The sequence below is a fragment of the Amblyraja radiata genome, chromosome 1, assembly GCF_010909765.2.
Source record: "Amblyraja radiata isolate CabotCenter1 chromosome 1, sAmbRad1.1.pri, whole genome shotgun sequence".
NCBI classification, from domain to species: Eukaryota; Metazoa; Chordata; class Chondrichthyes; order Rajiformes; family Rajidae; genus Amblyraja; species Amblyraja radiata.
The window spans coordinates 96977982-96985223 of NC_045956.1; the positions used below are offsets into that span (position 1 = coordinate 96977982).

Consider the following 7242-nt stretch of genomic DNA (forward strand, 5'->3'; position numbering starts at 1 on the left):
TCTGTGACCAATTCTCTTCCACAAGGATCAATGCTTCGACCTGTTGTTTGTGAAATAATCTCACTGATAATGCAGGTAAATTAGCAGACAACATGACAATTGGTGGAGCTGTGGATAGTGAGGATGTTTGTCAAAGGTGCAGTAAATTATAAATCGGTTGGAAATCTGTGCACATAAATGGCAGATGGAATTCAGGCAAGAGGTGTTTAATCCAGGCATGAGTTTAATCCAGGCATGAGTTTAATGAGGTAAGAGGTGTTGCATTTTGGCAGGCCAAATGTAAAAGGAAAGTATACAATAAATGGAAGGACCATTTGGAGCACAGATGCACTGAGGAATTTTGCAATGCAAGTCCATAGCTCACTGAAAGTGGCAACACAAGCAGTAAAGAAGGCATATGGCATGCTTATCTTCATCAGTTAGGGCATTGAGGAAACAATAGGCAAATCATTTTGCAGCTGTACAGGACTTTGGTTCGGCCACATTTGGGGAATTGTGTGCATTTCGGAACACTCAACCACGGTTTGTGGACTCACAGTTCACTCAGCCACGGTTTGTGGACTCACAGTTCACTCAGCCATGGATTGTGGACTCACAGTTCACTCAGCCACGTCTTGTGGACTCACAGTTCAGTCAGCCACGGCGTGTGGACTCACAGTTCAGTCAGACACGGATTGTGGACTCACAGTTCAGTCAGCCACGGTTTATGGACTTACAGTTCGGTCAGCCACGGCTTGTGGACTCACCTCTGGACTCAGGGTGTTGGTGGGTGTAGTGGGGGGGGGGTATGGGGGCTTGTGTGGGAGGGGTGTGTGTGGGAGGGGTGTGTGTGGGAGGGGTGTGTGTGGTAATGGGAAGTGGGGGGGGGAGGGGGTGCAGGGGAGAGGGGTTGCAGGGGAGGGGATAGATAGACAGACAGACAGACAGACAGACAGACAGACAGACAGACAGACAGACAGACAGACAGATAGATAGATAGATAGATAGATAGATAGATAGATAGATAGATAGATAGATAGATAGATAGATAGATAGATAGATAGATAGATAGATAGATAGATAGATAGATAGATAGATAGATAGATAGAGTCATAGTATTTTACCTAAGGTGGGAATGTCAAAGACCAGCGGGCATAAATTGAAGGTGAGAGGGGGGATGTTGAAAGGAGATTAGTGAGGCAAGTGTTTTTATAATAGAGAGTGGTAGGCACCTGGAATATGCTGCCAAAGGAGGTGGTAGAAGCAGAAATTATAGCAACATGTAATAGCCATATAGACAGACACATGAAATAGCCAGAGCAAGAAGGGTTATAGACCTTGTGCGTGAGGGTGGGATTAGGTAGATTGGATCATGGTTGGCAAAGGGCCTGATCCCAAACTGCACATTCTATGTTGGGGAAAGTTGTACATAAGGACCTTTGTCTTCTCAGAAGGAACAACACTTATTTGTTTGTATCCATTGCCTGGATGAAAGCAGTATCACAGAACTTAGTAATATTATCCACATTCCCATCCTCACAGGAACGATATTTTGTCTACCATGCTTATGTAATCTAAGGTGCTTGTATATGTCAAGAGTGTCACCCAACTTCTCAACCCTGCAGATATGGTACATACAATAAACACTGGAGTTAGCATTGTCTGCATGCTTGTAATGAGCTCCAATGACAGGTTTTCCAGACTCCTGAGCCATCATGAACAGGTGTGAGAGTGTACCATATACCCTACATTTTTTGAGTAGTTCAACATCACAGGGGCATTTGTGGGAGTGAATGCAGTTCCACACATCATCTACTCACCTGGAAAACATTTTCTTTTGTTGCTCAGTGTAATTAAATTGTCAGAGCAAAATAAATATTTCTTCCATGCAACAGTTCTGGAGAAATAGGAATTTCATTTAAATATTTTATTTTCTGTCACAATAATGATGTTCTGCTACAAAGCTATTCTGAAGAATTTGAATTTTCTACTTACTAAAAATAGAACATACTGTAAATAAAGTTAGAAAACTTTGCATTGATTGGCGACATAGGCTTGAAGTCTTTCATGCACTGAAATGGCCCTTCATTACAGTAATGAACTCTTTGTTTGTAAGCTATCTAGCAATTCAAGTAAGAAAGATGCCAAAATATTGGACAGGTTGAGAGAAAAGGATTTTGTTTCCAATCCACTCGAATTTAATTAGGCTTAGACACTTTTGTTAGGCGCTTTCCCCCCTGGTGAATGCTATGTACTTACCTTTCTCTGTTTCTCTCCCGAGTACAGGCCTCGTGGCTGTGAGTCTGGAATCAAGGGGTTAAAGGCTCCTGTACCCAATTGGCCAAGCTGCGTCAGGTGACGGGTGACTCATCTGAAGCTTAAATACCAGAGTTTCCCAGGATTCTCTCTCTTCTTCGTAGACCTTGACTTGTGAGCAGCCTGCTGGTGTGAGCTGAGGAAGGCCTGGCCACATGGCATAGAACTTTGTGTACTTTCACCATTACTTGTTAACAAATATTGAATTGGGACGGATATGGGCTGACCTTAGTCTTTTCGGGTATTTTGTTTCAGGGTTATATCTCTTTAGGCAGGTTTTAGAGTCTCCGGTTCGACGGCCCATTACGTGGCTGGCTGGAGCACTGTTTAATTGTTTGTTAGTCCATCCATATCCCTGACTGGGTTGTTTAAATCAGGTTTGGGTTTTGTGTTCCATTGAAAAATTAAAACTATTTTTGAACTTGAACCTGGTTTTTGAATTATGTTACGTGGCTCTGAAGTACCTGCATTCGGGAGTCGTAACAACTTCCTTGTCAGTTTTGCAATACTTGCATTTATATATTATAATGATTAGGCTATTATGTGAACAACATTGCCACAGACAACATTATAACTAGTTTGTGCATGTTGATCACTTCACAGTGCAATGATGCTATTAATCATGTAAGTCACTGTAATTTTATTAATTTATTTTCAACATATTCCCATGCCGAACTAAGGTTAAAAACATTAGAATATTAATTGACACTAGACCAATGGGGACCCGTTGGGTCCCATCCCCTCAATGCGCGGTTGTGGGGGGAGGGGGCCTGCAACGTCACACACACACTAACTACTCCCCACACCGACAGGGTGGGAGGGGGAGTGGAGGGGGATGAGAGAGGAGGAGGTGAGGGGGGAGGGGATAGGGGGAGGGGTGAGGAGGAGGGGGAGAGGGGAAGGGGAGGGTGGGAGGAGGGTAGTAGGGGAGGGATGGAGGGGGGGGCAGAGGGAGGGTGGGAGGGGGGAGAGAGTGGGGAGTGGGGAGAGGGGAACGTGGGGGGAGGGAGAGGGTGGGAGGTGGAGTGGGAGGGGAGGGGAGAGGAGGGGAGAGGAGAGGGGAGAGGGGAGGGGTGAGGGGAAGGGAGGGAGAGAGGGAAGGAGAGGGGGAGAGGAGAGGGGGAGGGGAGAGAGGGAGGTGGAGAGAGAGAGAGGAGGGGAGAGGGAGGAGGGGGAGAGAGAGGAGGAGGAGAGAGAAGGGGAGAGAGGAGGGGGAGCTCCGGTGACCTCGGGATCTGCAGATCTTGCTTGTTCTTTCTGCGCCTTTTGAAGAACGGGGGGCAAAAGCATTGTGACATCATCAGTTGGCCAACGGTTAGATTTGAAAATGTAGTCAGATTTGTGTACAAATTTTAGGGAAAAACTTGGGAAATAATTAACCAAATTTTCTTTTGAGAGGATTTTTGAAATCATGAGATAAATCTCCACCGGAATATGTAAAAATGTCATCATTTCGGCATCGGGTTTTCGAGGCGATATGAATCAAAGGCGAAATGACACACACAGAGTTTTAATAAGTATATGATATGATTGCATTATGGGTTTTCGTCCACACTCCAAAGACGTACAGGTTTGTAGGTTAATTGGCTTCGGTAAAAATTATAAAATTGTCCCCAGTGTGCAGGGTAGTGCTAGTGTCATATACTGAGGTCTGTTAATAAGGAAATATAAAAATTGATTAAATAAATAATTTGAAAGGATACAGTCTTAGTCAAGTTTCTTGTGCAAGGCTGGGACTACAGAGGGAAGATTCATGTCCATAAGTTTGTAAATCATATGAGCAGAATTAGGCAATTTGGCCCAACAAGTCTACTCTGTCATTCAATCATGGCTCATCTATAGCTCTCTCTCAAACCCATTCTTCTGCCTTCTCCCCATAACTCCTGACACCCACATTAATCAAGAATCTATCTATCTCTGCCTTAAAAAATATCTATTGACATCCTCCACAGTCTGTGGCAATGAATTCCAAAGATTCACCACCCTCTGACTAAAATAATTCCACCTCATCTCCTTCCTAAAGGAACATCCTTTTATTCTGAGGCTATGAGCTCTGGTCCTAGACTCTCCCACTAGTGGAAACATCCTCTCCACATCCATTATCCAAGACTTTCACTATTTGGTAATTTTCATTGAGATTCCCCTCATTCTTCTAAACTCCAGCTAATAGAGGACCAGTGCCCTCAAACACCCATCATACGTTAACCCAATCAACCCTGGGATAATTCTTGTAAACCTCCTCTCTACTCTCTCCAGTGTCAGCACATCCTTCCTCAAATATGGGGCCCAAAATTGCTCACAAAATTCCAAATGCAGTCTGACCAGCACCATATAAAGCCTCAAGATACAAGATACAATATATTATACTGCATCTGCCCACTCACTCAACCTGTCCAGGTCACCCAATCAATACAAGCCCAGTCGACCCATTATTTCATCATATGTCATTCCGCCATCCCGGGAATTAACCTTGTGAACCTACGCTGCACTCCCTCAATAGCGATAATGTCCTTCCTCAAATTAGGAGAACAAAATTGCAAAAATGATCTATGTGCAGTCTCACCAGGGCCCTGCAATGAAGGCCAACATGTCATGAAGGCCAACATGCCATTAGCTTACTTCACTGCCTGCTATACCTGCATGCTTACTTTCAGTAACTGATGTATAAGCACAACCAAGCCTCGTTGCACCTCCCCTTTTCCTAATCTGACACCATACAGATAATAATCTGCCTTCTTGTTTTGCCACCAAACATTTATCCTCACATTTATCCACATTATACCGCATTTGCCATGCATCTGCCCACTCACCCAACCAATCCAAGTCACCCTGCAGACACATAGCATCCTCATCACCACTCACACTGCCACCCAGCTTAGTGTCATCCGCAAACCTGATGTCACATTTAATTCCCTCTTCTAAATCATTAATATATTTTGTAAATTACTTGGGTACCAGCATTGAGCATTGCAGCACCCCACTAGTCACTGCCTGCCATTTTGGAAATGCCCCGTTAATTCCTACTATTTACTTCCTGTCTGCCAACCAGTTTTCTATCTATATCAATACCCTACCCCCGATAGCATGTGATCTAATTTTGCACACTAATCTCTTGTGTGGGACCTCATCAAAGGCTTTTTGAAAGTCCAGATACACCACATCCACAAGCTCCCCCTTATTCATTATGTTTGTTACATCCTCATAAAAATCCAGAAGATTAGTCAAGCACGATTTCCCCTTCATAAATCCATGCTGACTTTGACTGATCCTGTCACAGCTTTCCAAATTTGCTGTCATAACATCTTTATCCTCTCAAATAAATGCTAGCACTGTGTTTGCTTTCAACTGATTAAACTTGCAAATTAACTTTTTGGGATTCCTACACCAGCACTCCCAAGTCCCTTTGCATTTAAGATTTCTGAATTCTCTCCCCATTTTAAAAATAGCATATGCCTTTATTCCTACTACCAAAATACATAACTCCACACTTTGCTACTACACCATCTGCCCATTCTCCCGACCTGTCCAAGTTCTTCTGCAAAGTCCCTGCTTTCTCTACACTACCTGTTCCTCCATCTATCTTTGTATCATCTGCACATTTGGCCACAAAACCTTCAATCTCCTCATCTAAATAATTGATACACAATGTGAAGAGTTGCGGCCCCAGCACCGACTCCTGTAGAATTATGCTGGTCACTGGCAGCCTACTAGAGAAAGACCCCTTTATTGCCACCCTTTGCCTTCTCCCATCCAGCCAACCTGCTATCCAGCTAACCTGCTATTCATGTAGATCACAAAGCTGGAGGACAAGCAGCGCTATTGAAATGATTTCCTTTTTCTCCCCTCCCCCTCCTCTCCTTTCTCCCCCATAGCCCTACCCCCCTTTCATTCCCCCCTCCCCTCTCCCTGAGCCCCAGATGACCTTGCACCCATCTCCCACCTTCCCTCCCTCTCCACCTACATTCTTAAACAATTCAACCTCTAGCTACACAATTCACAACTCTCTAAACCTTTCAGTATAGTTTAATTTAGAGATATACCGCAGAAACAAGCTATTCGACTCACCACAAACAGACACACTCACGTTGGATCAATATGACTTCAATTTCCCTGACAAAGTCTCTATGAGTTACAAAGTTCTTCCCAACATTCCCTTATGGTACTTGTTGACTAGTTCAAGTTCAAGTTCAAGTTACATTTATGGTCACATACACCAATTGGTGCAGTGAAATTTGAGTTACCATGTGCCAGTATTTAGCCTTAGATGGACGTTTTCTACTATCACGAGCAGGTAGGACTAGTGTAGATGGGGCACCTTGGTCAGCATGGCCAAAGGTCCTGAATCCTGCTGTATGCCTCTGTCACTATATAAGCTCTAAATATGACATTGTAGATATATATAATCTGTGTGTATTGTGTCTGTAGGCTTGTTAATCTGCTGCAAGTATGAATTTAATTATTACATTGTTTCATGTTCTGTTGTCAGTACACAATGGCAATAAATAGAATTTAGGCTCACTAGAATTTAGAAGATTGAGGGGGGATCTTATAGAAACTTACAAAATTCTTAAGTGGTTGAACAGGCTAGATGCAGGAAGATTGTTCCCGATGTTGGGGAAGTCCAGAACAAGGGGTCACAGTTTAAGGATAAAGGGGAAATCTTTTATGACCAAGATGAGGAAAACTTTTTTCACACAGAGAGTGGTGAATCTCTGGAATTCTCTCCCGCAGAAGGTAGTTGAGGGCAGTTCGTTGGCTATATTTAAGAGGGAGTTAGATGTGGCCCTTGTGGCTAAAGGGATCAGGGGTATGGAGAGAAGGCAGGTACAGGATACTGAGTTGGATGATCAGCCATGATCATATTGAATGGCGGTGCAGGCTCGAAGGGCCGAATGGCCTACTCCTGCACCTATTTTCTATGTTTCTATGTTTCTAAATACTCTTGAC

The 7242-nt window shown here is 43.7% G+C and overlaps 1 long non-coding RNA gene across 1 annotated transcript; it reads right to left on the reverse strand.

Moving 5' to 3' along the window:
- Nucleotides 1–2459: 2459 nt before the first annotated feature.
- On the reverse strand, nucleotides 2460–6571 carry LOC116973742. The gene is made up of 3 exons (XR_004412118.1): nucleotides 6537–6571; nucleotides 3941–3946; nucleotides 2460–2470 (listed from the first exon to the last, which is right to left on the reverse strand). It is a non-coding gene; the product is annotated as an uncharacterized LOC116973742 (long non-coding RNA).
- Between the last annotated feature and the right edge of the window lie 671 nt (nucleotides 6572–7242).